The sequence below is a fragment of the Neophocaena asiaeorientalis genome, unplaced genomic scaffold (assembly GCF_003031525.2).
Source record: "Neophocaena asiaeorientalis asiaeorientalis breed wild unplaced genomic scaffold, Neophocaena_asiaeorientalis_V1.1 scaffold83, whole genome shotgun sequence".
In the NCBI taxonomy this organism is placed as follows: domain Eukaryota; kingdom Metazoa; phylum Chordata; class Mammalia; order Artiodactyla; family Phocoenidae; genus Neophocaena; species Neophocaena asiaeorientalis.
The window spans coordinates 2,498,812-2,514,367 of NW_020172867.1; the positions used below are offsets into that span (position 1 = coordinate 2,498,812).

Genomic DNA, 15,556 nt, shown 5'->3' on the forward strand with positions numbered 1-15,556 from the left:
TCCATTATTAATTATTTTTAATTGAAATATAGTTGTACAATATTATATAAGTTACAGGTGTACAACAGAGTGATTCACAATTTTTAAAAGTTATACTCCATTTACAGTTATTATAAATTATTGGCTATAATCCCCATATTGTATAATATATCCTTGTAGCTTGTTTTATACATAATAGCTTGTACTTCTTACTCCCCTACCCTTATATTTCCCCTCCCTGCTTCCCTCTCTTCACTGATCACCACTAGTTTGTTCTCTATACCTGTGAGTCTGCTTCTTTTGTTATATTCACTAGTTCATTGTATTTTTTTTAGATTCTACATATATCATACAGTGTCTCTCTCTGTCTGACTTAAAGTATTATTAAATTATTTTTAAAGAGAATCTCAGTAGCACAGAAAGGTTACCAGCTTTGAGGGTTTATGAAAATCAAAAGTAGGAAAATACATGCCCTTACAATAAAAAATCCCCTTAAATTAAAAATCACTACACTCTGTCTAGTATATGAGTATTGTCCATGAGTACGATTTTCTAAAGGATGTCACAAAGCTTTTCTTTCAGAAACCGGTTCTCCCACAATTGCAGCTTGGAGAACATTCAGATCACAGGAGTGGCCTATAAGGGTTTCCAGCTCTCTCTAACAATAATGTGTTCAACAGACTGTTCTCATGGTACTGAAGGTGAACAGACACAGTCCCCCATTAACATTAGTGGAAAATATTATTTGCATTGGCAGATGGTAAAATTTAAGGCTTGGGAAATCTAAAAGACAGAGCTGAGATCATTCCGAGAGAAGAGCAGTTCAGATTCCAGACCCTGAGCTCCTAGCCCAGAGGCCACCGTTTCTGGCCTCTGGCTTGAGATCATTTAAGAAACAAAGGTCACTCACTGTGAATTAATTAACTTCAATAACTATCCACCCACATAAGCACCTAGTCTCTTGAATCCTGCCTATTAACTCACTCTTTGCCAGAAGACTCCAACACAAGAAGCCCCCAAATGGGGGAAAGCCCTAAATGCAGCTTATGTTTAAGAAAGGGTGAAGGTGTGATTAACTGCGCACACTCGTCAGTTTCACCTACAAGGAGTACTGAGTGACCTTTAGAAGGTCTTAGGGGCAAGGGCAAGGGAAAGCTCCAGCACAGGTCAGGTTCTAACTCGCTGTGCATGTCAGGTACAAGTGACAAAGCACGTCAGTCAGGAGCAATCATGAAGGCAGAAAGCCCAATGGCAAAGCCGAAGAAAGAGAACAGATTATGACCATCTCTCGGGCAGCTATGCATAGAAAGAGTTTTTATCCTAATACCAGACCAAGATGGACGATGAAAGGAGAGAGAATGCAATGCTCATGGTTCCCTGCCTTGCTAACCGCAAAGGTGTCTGCATCTGCCCTGGATTTCACATCTTCCCTACAGTCTCAGCAGAAAAAAATATATAAACCTCTTCCCAAGAAGGGTAATAATTTCCTTTGAGTTCCGGTTTCCACCTCGCCCTCCTCGTCGAAGGCATGCTCGAGTGATCCATCCTCTCTCCTATTTCCTTCACCTCTCCCTTTCTCCCTTTCTATTGCCACATTTCTTTCACCACAGTGGTTCTAAATGTTGTGGCTCACAAATCTCTTTCTTTGAGAAGCGGGTAAGTTCTGCATGCCATTCCTAAGGGGTTGATAGCTTCCTAGGCTCACGGGGCCCAGGTGAGCAATCCCTGCTTCCACCTTAGACCTAAGTTGCTAGTGGACACCTCTCCTTCCTTTCCCAAGCAAGCTTCTAGAATACAGAACTCTCTGCTCCCTATTTCTAGTTCCTCCTCAATCCACTGCCCTCACTCCACTAAAACTAATCCTGCTGAAGTTACCACTGACATTCCAAGTGCCAAACCCAATGGGTACATTTTTCTCTCTCATTGGACTTCCTGCTGCATCTCACAGTGACCCATCCCCATCTCCTAAAACTCTTCCTTAAATATCTTGACATCATAGCAATAAAGCCCTCTTAGAGCCTGATTAACGATTTTTCCTTCCCTAGGAAATGTTCAAACCACCCAGCTTGGCCCCAGCTGCCTGTTTTGCATACTTATGTCTCCACCTCCCCACCATGGCTGATCAGCACAGGGTTGGGCCTCACCAAGCTATACCAATCAGTGACTTCCCTGAGAATTTCTGAATAGAGAGGAAAAGCAAACAAACAAAAAAACGTCTTGGGTTTCCCATAATGTTTGGCAACAAATTCCAGTTACATGCCCATACCTACACACCTGACTACCCCTATATCTTTAGAATACATTTCCATTTTTCCTCTAGCCAGTTGGCACTTGGCTTCTGTCACTTGCCACCAAAAGGGTCCTAACTGATATAAATATTCTTTCCTCACTGGTTCACCTCTCCTCTATCTGGCCACTCCGTTTAGTCTTCTCAGCAGGCAGCTCTCTCTCTGTCCATCCCTCAAACATGGTCTTCTCTCTCACAGTTATAGGGGACAAAGGTTGGTGAGACAGAAACACAGCTACATCAGTGAACCAGACTGACCTAAGTAAGGCTGTGGATTCCTTTGAACCCCACCAGGCTTCACTCAGAATAAGCTATTTGCAACACAGGTTTCTAAGGGAAAATAAAATCAAGAAAAAAACAATGGGAGGGCTTCCCCGGTGGCGCAGTGGTTGAGAGTCCACCTGCCGATGCAGGGGATGCAGGTTCGTGCCCTGGTCCGGGAGGATCCCGTATGCTGCGGAGCGGCTGGGCCCGTGAGCCATGGCCGCTGAGCCTGCGCGTCCAGAGCCTGTGCTCCGCAACAGGAGAGGCCACAAGAGTGAGAGGCCCGCATACCACAAAAAAAAAAAACAAAAAAAACAACAATGGGAATTAACAGCAGCAAAGTAGACTTAGGTTAGACAATATTTTAAAGATGAGAAACTCAGAATATGTATCACTTTGTGGAAAAGACCAGGCCACCAAAATATATACATAAAATTTGGATCCAAATATCAGATCCAATAATTTGGGCAGTTTCTGATAAAACAGTCAAAAGTCTAAATATAAAGGAGGCCTGTTCCTGACATTAGAACCTCCCTGATGTGATGCAGTGGGAGGTACAAAAATCACTTACTGATGAGCTACTGGAAACAGCTGGCCTAAATCTAACTATGGTCCAGAACATGGAGTGTCCTATAGAACAACTGGCCTGGACCCTCAAAGCAATCAATGTCACAGAGAACCGGGGTGGGGGAAAAGGGGGAAGACTTTCTACACTGAGACTACAGAAAGGTAACAGCCAGGCTTCCCTCGTGGCACAGTGGTTAAGAATCCTCCTGCAATGCAGGGGACACGGGTTCAAGCGCTGGTCCAGGAAGGTCCCACATGCTGCAGAGCAACTAAGCCCGTGTGCCACAACTACTGAGCCTGCGCTCTAGAACCCGCAAGCCACAACTACTGAGCCCACATGCCACAACTACTGAAGCCCTCGCGCCTAGAGCCCGTGCTCTGCAATGGGAGAGGCCACCGCAATGAGAGGCCCGCGCACCACAATGAAGAGTAGCCCCCATTCGCCACAACTGGAGAGGGCCTGGAGAGGGTGTGCAGCAACGAAGACCCAATGCAGCGAAAAAAAACAAAAGGTAACAGTCAAGTGCAATGCATGAAACTTGAGTAGAGACTGGATTTTAAAAAACATCTTAAAACAGCTTCGGGAATTTGAGTATGGACAAGATTTTGAATGTTATTGAAATAATAAATTGAAGTGTAATAACGATGTCATGGTTGTCTAGGAGGATGTTCTTGTTCTTTAGAGACTCAAGTTGAAATACTTAGAGTTGAACCGTCCTGATGTCTACAGCCTGGGCTCCTTTCCTTATTCCTCTTGTCTTCTGACTCTTCTTACTCAGCTCTGCTCATACTTGCCTGTTCTACTCACACTTACCACACCTATGGACAAACATGACTCCCAAGCCAACATCTCCAGCTTAGAACTCTCTTCTTAGCTCCAGAACTGTGCAGCCCACTTTCTGCTCGACACTCCACCTGAATGTCCCAGCAGCTCCGCACACTCAATGTTATTCAAAGCCAAACACATCTTTCCACTTTTCAATCCCTGCCACGCACCCCATCCTAACCCCCCCAAAAAAACCTGCTCCCTTTTCTGTCTTCTCTATCTTGGTAAATGCCAAGTTGACCAAGCCAGAAACTTCCCTCTTTCTTTCCCCATATCTAATCATTACTAAATCCTGTGTACCTCATAAATCTCTCTTCTCCATCTCCTCCCCACTGTACTATTCTTGCCCTCTTTGTCTCCCAAACTAAATATTATGGAAGCATCCTCACTGGCCTTTCTTGTCTCCAATTTTGCTGCCCTCTAGTCTATTTTCTACCCTTCCACAAGAACAGATTTTTCTAACATACGGGGAAGTATAGTCAATATTTTGTACTAACCTATAAGGGAAAAGAATCTGAAAAAGAATATATATATCTGAATCACTTCGCTGTACACCTGAAAATAACACAACATTGAAAATCAACTATACTTCAATTTTTTAAAAAAATCATATCAGTATACTGCTCAAACTTCTTCAGTGGCTCCCCAATGCCTCCAAGACAAAAGCTAATAAACTCCTTCTGCATGATATTCAAGGTCTTTCACGACCTTTATCCCCGCTTTCCTTCCAAGTCTCATCTCCTTCTGCACCCCACCACACAGCCAGTTCCTCAAACATACTACACTCCTGTGGTCACTCTGAGCACCCCTTATCCTCCAGAGAGGCTGGGCATTTGCACATGCCATTCTTTCAGCTTAGATGCCATCCCCTGCCACCTCCATACCAACCACTCTCCACACTGCATACATACACTCCTACTAGAGAAGATAGGTCTGGGACTTCCCTGGTGGCACAGTGGTTAAGAATCTGCCTGCTAATACAGGGTACATGGGTTCGAGCCCTGGTCTGGGAAGATCCCAAATGCTGCGGAGCAACTAAGCAACTAAGCCCGTGCACCACAACTACTGAGCCTGCACTCTACAGCCTACAAGCTACAACTACTGAGCCCACGTGCCACAACTACTGAAGCCCATGCGCCTAGAGCCCATGCTCCTCAACAAGAGAAGCCACCACAATGAGAAGCCCACACACCACAACAAAGAGTAGCCCCTGCTTTCCGCAACTAGAGAAAGCCCGCACGCAGCAACAAAGACACAAAGCAGCCAAAACCAAATAAATAAATAAATAATTTTTTTTTAAAAAAAGAGAGAGAGAGAAGATAGGTCTGTTGGAAAGCTGCCTTGACATTCCTCAGGTCAACTCATGAGCTCCACTTCTCCCATGGCACCATTGACACTGATACACAACCACTTTAAAGCAATTCAGCTTATTACATTAGGTTATTTATTTACATAATTGGTTTCCCACAGACTGTAAGATTCTTAATAATATAGGACCTTATTTTTAGTTTGTTTTTTAAGTAACTAGTCCATTCCTAGTAGATAACAGGCACTGAACAATTATTTATTTTAAAAATTGACAGTTAGGGGAAGGGAGGGATGAATAGGTGGAACACAGTGAAACTGCTTTGCATGATACTATAAGATAGATATATGTCCTTAGACATTTATCCAGACCCATACAATATACAACACCAAGAGTAATGTAAGTGATGGACGCTGGGTGATTATGATGTGTCAGTGTAGGTTCATCAGTGGTACCAGATATACCACTCTGGTGGGAGACATTGATAATGGAGGAGGCTATGCATGTGTAGGAGCAGGGGGTATATGTACCTTCCATTCAGTTTTGCTGTGAACTGAAAACAGCTCACAAAAATTCTATGTAAAGAAAAAAATTATAAGGACTTCCCTGGTGGGCCAGTGGTTAAGAATCCGCCTTGTAATGCAGGGGATGCAGGTTCGATCCCTGGTCAGGGAACTAAAATCCCACATGCCACAGGGCAACTAAGCCCGCGTACCACAACTACTGAGCCCTCATGCCACAGCTAGAGAGAAGCCTGTGCACTGCAACTAGAGAAGCCCTCGTGCCACAATGAAGAGCCCACACGCCACAACAAAAGATCCCATGTGCCGCAACTAAGACCTGATGCAGCCAAATAAATAAATCTTTTTTAATTTTTTATATACACACACACACATATACGTATGGAGAGAGAGAAAGAAAGAGAGTCACCGTTGAGGAAGAAAGTACAGAAACAGAGAAAGAGAGATGAAGAAACATATAAATCCCAGGATGGACCAGTGCATAGCTGCTATTCAGTGCCAAAGTGAAAAAAGAAATGGACAGCCAGAGATGACCTTTGAGAAGAATTGCTAAAAAAACTATTCTAGATGAATTACCCTGGAAGTACTACTAACAAGCAGGATAATTTTAAGGGGAAAATAGAAATTCAGCCTCCTGCATTCAGTTGTAAGGGACAAGAAACTGGTCAAGTGGTGGAGATGAGAGATAAGCCAGGAATGAAGTGAATAATTTGAAAGTCCCTTGCACAGACACAGCAGGATAATTATTGAAACCGTGAAGGCAGCAATTTAGGTCTAAAATGTCACCACCATCAAGTCTAAGTTTTATTGTAGTCTGTTAAGGAAGAGTTCTCTGGGGATTATGAATAACTGCTTCTTGAAATGGAAACTCTGCAAAAACAACTGACATTTCTATAATCCTTAAGGAATAGGACTTAGAGGAAAAATGATTATTCAGGTGGCTCTCTGAACATCAGTGTCTGAATAGCTAATATTCACCCTTGCTTTATGTCACCCTCATTAATCAGCTCCTGTTAAAGATAATGCCATACATGTAATTATATGGCATAGCGTTACGTTAAATATTTAAGACTTTCATATTGCACCATCTTTTAGGTGTGGTGATATATTGCCCTGATTTAAATACATGTGTCAATTTTTCATAGATTTTATCTATATTCATGGCTCAAGGCCCCTTAGCAAATTAATAACCAAAAGAATGAACTCCTCCATTTGTAAGTCCATAGTCGGTTGCTTAGCATACTTCTCCACGCTTGTTTTATCTCTAAAAGTCCTATTCGGCTTTCTAAAAATATGCCTACCCTTTGTTTTCCAATTGCCCTGGTTCCCATGTTACATTTTTTCAATCTAATCACATGTGATTTCAAAATTGCATCACACTTGTAAACCGAGTCACCAAAACAGACGATAAGGAAAATAAACAATACACTATAAGGGAAGCCAGATTAAACCAAGTCCAAGATATTGCAATAAAATTTAACTTATTCCGCATTTTTAACATACAACAAAACTCATCTTTTCAAAAAAATACTCATCTTTATAAAGTTTCCAAGTGCTCACACGGCATTTCATTCATGACTCCTTACAACAACCTTATGAAAAAGAGACAGCAGTGTCCTAATTATAAAATCAGGAAAACAGAGAAAGCAAGAACCCTTGGCCAAATTTCCATGACGAACAGCTGAATGGGGATTAAAATTCTGTGTTCACACACTTATAGTCCATTTTCTCCTGCATATTTTTTTGTGAAAATTCTGTTATCAGGTACCTGGCCTCCCCGAAGCCACTCGCATCAATCATTAACCACCGTTAAATCAATAAACTCCTGCTGCTTCCACCCTAAGCCCAGCCTGCTCTTTTAGTGCCTGACACTGCTCTGAAGATGGCTGCCTCTCTGCAAAGGACCCCCTCCTTAGGAACTCCCAAAGTTCATTTCCTTTACCCTGTCTTTTAAGTCAGACAAGCCCAAACATGCTCTTCTAATTTGATGAAAATCTATCCAGCTGTTTTCATTTGATGTAATAAAGAACAGGCAGAAAGTTTATCCAAGTGGGTAATACTATCCCAGGGGCAAATTCTGTGGCAGGCAGTAATGCATGTTCTAATGCAGTAAACACTGCTTTGGGGCTTCCCTGGTGGCGCAGTGGTTAAGAATCCGCCTGCCAATGCAGGGGACACAGGTTTGAGCCCTGGACCGGGAGGATCCCACATGCCGCGGAGCAGCTGGGCCTGTGCGCCACAACTACTGAGCCTGCGCTCTAGAGCCCATGCTCTGCAACAAGAGAAGCCATGACAATGAGAAGCTCTCCCACCGCAAGGAAGAGTAGCACCCCTCACCGCAAATAGAGGAAGCCTGGGCACAGCAACGAAGACCCAACAAAGCCAAAAATAAAAACAGATAAATAAATAAGTTTATTATTTTTTTTAAACTGCTTTGGTATGTGGTGCTGATTAGAAGGCTAGATTACTATTATATTATTTATATATATATATTATTTTATATTTTTATATACAATTGTATATATATTATATATATAATTTTAGATATTATATATTATTTTTATATAAATAATATTATTTTTCCATGGGTGGTCTTAGAACAAGATGCTTGTTAAAATGCAGATTCTTAGGCCCCAGCACAGACCTACCAAATCAGACTTAGGAGTGACGATACATTTAAACCAACAGCACTGTGATTCTTCTACAGCCGAAAGGAGGAAAGCCCCAGGTTGGACTAGGGCTTCGCACACTAGACTGCATGCTTCTGAGGACAGGAAGCAACTCTTATTCACCCTCATAGTCCCAGCATCCAGCTCAGGTGCTTAACAGTGTTCAATGACTGAACACATGTGAATTGATTGTTAATCAGATATGCAGTGTAAGTGTTCAAAAGCTTTCATGTTAGAATTAGTTCATGCATAGTTACTTAGGAAGCAGTGCAAACACCTCTAAACACTTCATACTGATGTTTAGCTATGTCCTACTCCAGGTCCGTAGAGTGCAGGCCTGAATGAGCCAAAGGCATGTCATCTGCAAAACTCACATGCAGACCTTCTCCATCCCAACCTGAGGCTCAGAGAGTCTCCAGTCCCTCAGAGCATAAAAGTCCTGTGGTCATTTTAGGCAAAAATTCTAGCCTGGTCAAAAAGCCAATCTCCAAACTCACATTCAGTTAAAACTTCTCTCTTCCCCAAACTGGGACCTACCTCTGCTAGGAAAACTGCTGAGAATGGGATGCATGAGCCGTAGTCAGCTCCTTCTATGCCTCCTCCACTGTGCCCTCTGTTGCCTCTGGGTCCCCCAGGGACCAGGAGTCCTAGGAGAGAAAAGAGATAAGGAGAGTGAAATCTTCTTCGACTGGTGGAGTTGTAATCCAAAAGCAGGCCTCAGCACAGCAGACACACAATTACCAACACTTCTTCCTCACAGGGGAACCCTCCTCCCCACCAAGGACCCTGATGTAGTCACCACTATAGATGGTACTGTTACCTAGTCCGAGCTCATACTGCTCGCCACAGGACAGGCCAGTAAACTGAGAGACGAGTTATTGCGGCAAGAAATAGCAACTTTCGGGGCTCCCCTGGTGGCGCAGTGGTTGAGAGTCCGCCTGCCAAAAGGCTTCTTTTATACTAAAACGGGCAGGCGTAAAGTCAAGCATTTCCTGGTTCCCATCAGCCTTCGGAGGGGATGTGTTAATTTCTTCCTCCCTGCAGTCATTCACAGGTGGGCCTGGTCAGGATGTTTCCAGTGAGCTAAACAAAGGTATTTTAGCTTAGTGCTCATTACCTGGGAAGCAGAGTTCCCAGAAATTGGCCATTATGTATAATTTAAGCTCACAGGCAACATCCCTTTAGTGGTTAACTTGTAATAGAATACAAAGGTTCTTCCCTATTCTGGCCACAGATGCCATCCCCTCAGCTCTAGTGTCCCTACTGTCCACCTCCAGACTCTTGATGCTGGGTCACCTTGCCTCTCCGTGAGATTCTCTTTATTATGGTGAAGTTCCACTCCCTCTGTCATGGGTCCTCACCTGTTCACACCTTAGTTCCTGCACCCACGGGAGTCCAGCTCCTCCATCAGTGCCTTCTTGCTTCATTCTGCCAGCTCTTGTGAAAACAGGCACCAGTCCCTCCACCTGAAATTCTAAAGGCCCCCTGATTTGGCTTACTACGCTGGGGGAGACAGCTCCCCCATCCCCGAGGAAGACACATTGACAACTCTTTCTCCAAAGGATTCTCACTGTCCACCCCCATGATGATTCTCCCTCCTCTTCCCCCTCACCTGAAGCACACGAGGGGTGAATACTGGCCACACCAGTTCCACGGTCTCTTAGCACATCCCACATAGGTGGTCCAACGTCTCACAAGGAAGTAGGGACGTTTGTCACTGGTCGCAGTATCTGGGGAGACACAGCTAACATCCAGTTACATTAGTCAGTCTCTTAGTTACAAGTAAAAAGACTCAATTCATCTTAATGAGTGGAGGTTTGAGATAAGGATACTGGTGGAAATAAGGAACTCTAAAATACCATGGCAGCCCAAAGACAGACCTTGGCTCACGACAACTAGAATGCAGTTCGGGGTGTGGAACAGATCTAACGACCAGGAACTCGACAGAGCCGCCACTCTGTTTCTGCTGCCATTTCTCCTTTTACTCCCACACACATGCCAGCTCCCACTCCAAACATCGTTCCCTGGAACATGGTAAAATGGGAACAGGTGAGAGTTCCGTGGTCAAATACCTCTGGGAAACACTGAGTTAACAGTGTTTAGACAAGTTTCTTGCTGTGGGATCTTCAGAATCTTTAAAATGCTAAAGCACCTTGTGACTCTCCAAGAGGGGATATGCATGTGGTGTTTCCCAAATGCACTGGCCTAGGAAGTCCCATTCAAGGAACACCTGTTACCATGATGGCTGGGAGCGCTACATGCCCTTCCTCTACCTCTTGACTTCAGCTTACTTGTGGCTTTGAGGCCCTGTGGCATCTGCAGAAGGCCCTCTCCGTGTATTTGCAGCTCCTGCTCTCAAACCCACCAACTCTCTCTACATCTTGATCCTCTTAAAGACAAAGAAATTGCTTATTCCAGTGTGGTCACCATCTGGACAGTTTGGGCAGATGCTTGGCATGGAGTCATCTTAGAGGCCATTGACCCATCTGCAGCCTGACTCACCTTGGCCTGCATGCCCACCCCTGACCAGGAGGGTGGAACGAAATATGACCTCCCACCCTGAGCAGGAGACTGTGAAGGGGACAACACCAATGATGACCTATAAACACCACAGTCTCTGTAAGCCCTTTGTGACAGCCAGTCACTAACTGAAGGCGTATAACTGGGAGACTTAAGTCAAATAAACGTTTTTCATGTGCCTTGAGAGTCCCCCCCAGCCTAGTGAAGTATACTGTGATCAAGATGGTACCAGGCTAGATACAAACTACTATATATAAAAAACAGATGAACAACAAGGTCCTACTGTATAGCACGGGGAATTACATTCAATACCCTGTGATAAACCATAATGGAAATGAATATGAAAAAGAATATATATCTCAATCACTTTGCTATACATCAGAAACTAACATAACATTGTGAGTCAACTATACTTCAATTTTTTAAAAAAGACAGAAGGGAATACACTAGAAATACGGAGAATCTGTATTTGCGGAGAATTAGACTCATCCAAATCTTGATTTCAAAATAAATAAATAAAAATAAAAAAGATAAAACCAGGCTCCATATTAATGCCTCTAAGTTTCTTCACTGTAGAGGTGAGCCACATTTTAAGTTCACAGAGCACTGAAACTGTGTGTGGGTGTGTGTGAACTCTGTAAGAGATGGAGTACATTTTAAGTATATACAGTATATACGTTTAAGTATATATGTAACATTGACTGCTTCCCTCAACCCACTATGTAGCTCAGAGTCAAGGGTAAATTGTTTCCATGCTTTTGTTTTCAATACTTATCCATATGCTTCATGTCTTTAACAGCTAGTGGCAAACCCATTGTAAATGATTTTTTAACTTAATCCAAAGTAAAAGAATGGATGCAAAACTGCTTTGTAGGCTTCTGTTTTTACAAATGCTTATTGGCAACACTGAATTTAAAATGTCTCTAGGTGGGCTTTCATGTCCCTGGCATGAGCTTATGCAGCCCTGTTCCAGTTAAATAACTCAGCCCTAATCTATCAGAACTGGGAAGCATAGTGAAGCTGGGATTATTTTGGAAAATCAAGAGAGAGGTTTCTTCCCAGTTTGTTGGTTTGTTTCTTGAGAAGAGGAGGAAAGTCACATTTGCTGAGCACAAGATACCGTGGGATGCCCCTTTCACATAAAAATATTATAATAATAATAACTCATCCTCCTCATCTTCACCTCAGCAGTCACATTCAGCCCATGAGAGAAAAGTACTGGTTCTTTAACCTCATTCCACAGATTGGATCATAAAAATGCACCTTCAGGGATTCCCAGGTGGCGCAGTGGTTGGGAATCTGCCTGCCAATGCAGGGGACACGGGTTCGAGCGCTGGTCTGGGAGGATCCCACATGCCACGGAGCAACTGGGCCCGTGAGCCACAACTACTGAGCCTGCGCGTCTGGAGACTGTGCTCCGCAACAAGAGAGGCCGCGATAGTGAGAGGGCCGCGCACCGCAATGAAGAGTGGCCCCCGCTTGCCGCAACCAGAGAAAGCCCTTGCGCAGAAATGAAGACCCAACACAGCCATAAATGAATAAATGAATAAATAAATAAATAAATAAATAATAAAAATAAAGGAATTCCCTTAAAAAAATGCACCTTCAACATTAGAAAAACATGAGTTGGCCAATGTGACTAAAAATCAATTTTAAAAGTCATGTCCTCTTCCGGTTGCTCCTTCATAGGGCCATCTGTGAGCCATAATTAACATACAATGTCAAGACAGAGGACTCCCCAACCAGGAGAAGGTTAGTGCAGTACAAAGTGCATGGGCCTGGCCTCAGACAGACTAGCTCCATGACTCTGAGCCAGTGTGCTAAATTTTCTAAGTGTCAGCTTCCTCTTCTATAAAATGGTGAGTGTCATATGTAATGTTACGACAGAGGCTGTGTAATAAAGGACCTGCTCTGTGCCTAGAACACGGTAGTTTCCAATAACAGTGATGGTGTTTATAGTGGAGGTGATAATAGTAGAGATATCTCTTTGGTTTCCTTTTTTTTTTTTTTTTTTGTCTACCCAACATGCCTTTCCTCCGTGTTCTAAAAACAACAGCCCCATTTCTTTGGGTAACTGCCCCCTGAGTTCTATGCAGTTCTGGATGAAGTCTCAATCAGAGTTCTCCACCCCTCGACCATAGCAATGGGCTTCTGATCTTAAGCCTTTGTAGTAAGTGGTGTTCCCCTTCCTCCTGGATTGAGGGGAGCAGGGGAGGGGGAGAGCAGGTAGGACAAATGAGTAAAGCAGAATGAATCAGAGTCTTTCCTCAGGAGTTTACAGAGAGATGTTGAGAGAGGGCAGCTCTTGGTCTCCTGGGGTGGCTGCAGCCATGCCGCCCTTCACCTCCTGCACACAGGGAACACATCTTGAAATAGGAGAGAATGTGGCCAACACAGACAGGAGCAGAACAGAAAGAGAGAAAAATAATAATGATAATAATAACATTTGTATCCCTGGATCCAGCTCTACCCCTAGATTTACTAGTTAAATAAGTTAATAAATTCTCTTTTAGGCTTAAGCTAATTTGAATTGAGTTTCTACCCTTTGCATTAAAAGATTCCTGTCTAATATAAATATACTATCTTTTGAAGTTGTTTTTGTTTTGCTTTGTTAGTTTTTTCTTTTCTTTTTTTGTTTTTTGTTTTGTTTTGTTTTCGCTTTTTGTTTGTTTTATGTACAAAGATCTAGCATTGTTTCTGGGGTAAGGTAGATATGTTGGGTGACTCATTCCAGGAAGTTCACTTAGTCCCACTTAATGAAGCCGATATCCTTGGGGTACTATCAGAAACACTGGCAGCACTTATGGAGGCGGCATTTTCGGATCAGACCAGCTGGCTTGAGCAGCCACTGCAAGAGGAAAACCCTGGCTGAATTTTCTCATATGGCTCCAGGAGAGCTGCCCGTGACCCATCTTGTTTTCTCAGGTGCAATGAGACAAAAGGCTAACTATACTTTTTAAAAAAGGAAGAAAGAAAGAAAAAGAGGAAGAGGACTAGACAAGAGAGCACAGAAGCAATACCCAGAGGCACCCTCACACACTCATTTCAGCACAGAAAAAGGAAGCCTGCAGGGTCTGCATCACTGCTGCACCGCAGTAAGCAAAGGCTGGAGCAGCACAGCCACTAAATCAGAAGCAGGCGACCTGCTGGGGTACACAGAACACCACGTGGCATCACTGTGATTTCTTGCCCATAGCTTAGTCAGTGGAGGGAGCAAGGTGAACCTCGACCCTGTTTTCCTGGCCACAGGTGTCCCCCTGCCCCACCCCAAGATAGGGAGACAAAGGCCAGCAAAGCTGGAGGAGTTCATAGGGACCATGTTATGGTGGCCTTGGATTTTCTCCAGGAAGCCATGGGAGCCATTGAAAGCCTTTTTAAGAAGAAGAATGACATTTTTGTGTCTTTGAAAGCTTTCCCTGGCCTCAGAATGGTGCCTGGATTGGAGAAGGACAAAGCTGGAAACAGGGAGACCTATGGAAAGCTTTAGCAGCAATCAAGTGAGTACTTGAATAAAGACAAGCCAGCAGTGACAGAGAGTAGAGAATGTATATTTAGCAGGTGAAATCTATAAGACTTCATGATTGACTGTATGGGGTAAGGTAGGGGCATGGAGGTAGAAAGAAGGAAGGAACCCAAACCATATAGTCACCAACAGACTTCAGAGATCCAGAAAGAAGGTCTGGCACTAGGTGTGAACGAAGGGAAGGCATTCATGCTGGCCGTGCTTAGCTGGAGAATCCATGGGGGTATGAAGGCAATGATGTCCAGTAGGAAATCAGGTGATCTGAGTCACTGCTTCTGTGATCATGGACATGTTACTTAACTTTGTAGAGCCTCAGTCTCCTTATTTATCAAGTGGGAATAATCTTCCCTAAGCAGAAATTTTAAGTAATTTGTCCAAGTCAGCCCAGCATAAAACATCACCCTTAGAGAGGAAGAACTGATAGAAAATCCTACCTACTCTGAGGGTGAGATTCCTAGGAGGTCGCTGGTCCTGGGCTCCCCCAGTCATGCCCCAACTCCTGCCTTATCCTAGGGAAGCCCAAAGGCTTGAGTAGCTCAGGCTTTGTCCTGAGGGATACTCTTCGTTGCGATGCGTGGGCTTCTCATTGTGGTGGCTTCTCTTGTTGTGGAGCACGGACTCTAGGCATGGGGGCTTCAGTAGTTGTGAAATCTTCCCTAAGCAGAAATTTTAAGTAATTTGTCCAAGTCAGCCCAGCATAAAACATCACCCTTAGAGAGGAAGAACTGATAGAAAATCCTACCTACTCTGAGGGTGAGATTCCTAGGAGGTCGCTGGTCCTGGGCTCCCCCAGTCATGCCCCAACTCCTGCCTTATCCTAGGGAAGCCCAAAGGCTTGAGGAGCTCAGGCTTTGTCCTGAGGGATACTCTTCGTTGCGGTGCGTGGGCTTCTCATTGTGGTGGCTTCTCTTGTTGTGGAGCACGGACTCTAGGCATGGGGGCTTCAGTAGTTGTGGCACGTGGGCTCAGTAGTTGTGGCACACGGGCTCTAGAGCGCAGGCTCAGTAGTTGTGGTGCATGGGCTTAGTTGCTCCACGGCATGTGGCATCTTCCCGGACCAGGGCTCGAACCCGTGTCCCCGGCATTGGCAGGTG

The 15,556-nt window shown here is 44.0% G+C and overlaps 1 pseudogene; it reads right to left on the reverse strand.

Annotated features, from left to right (window-relative positions):
• Positions 1-13,682: 13,682 nt before the first annotated feature.
• LOC112397734 (40S ribosomal protein S29 pseudogene) lies at positions 13,683-15,035 on the reverse strand (annotated as a pseudogene).
• Positions 15,036-15,556: the final 521 nt, after the last annotated feature.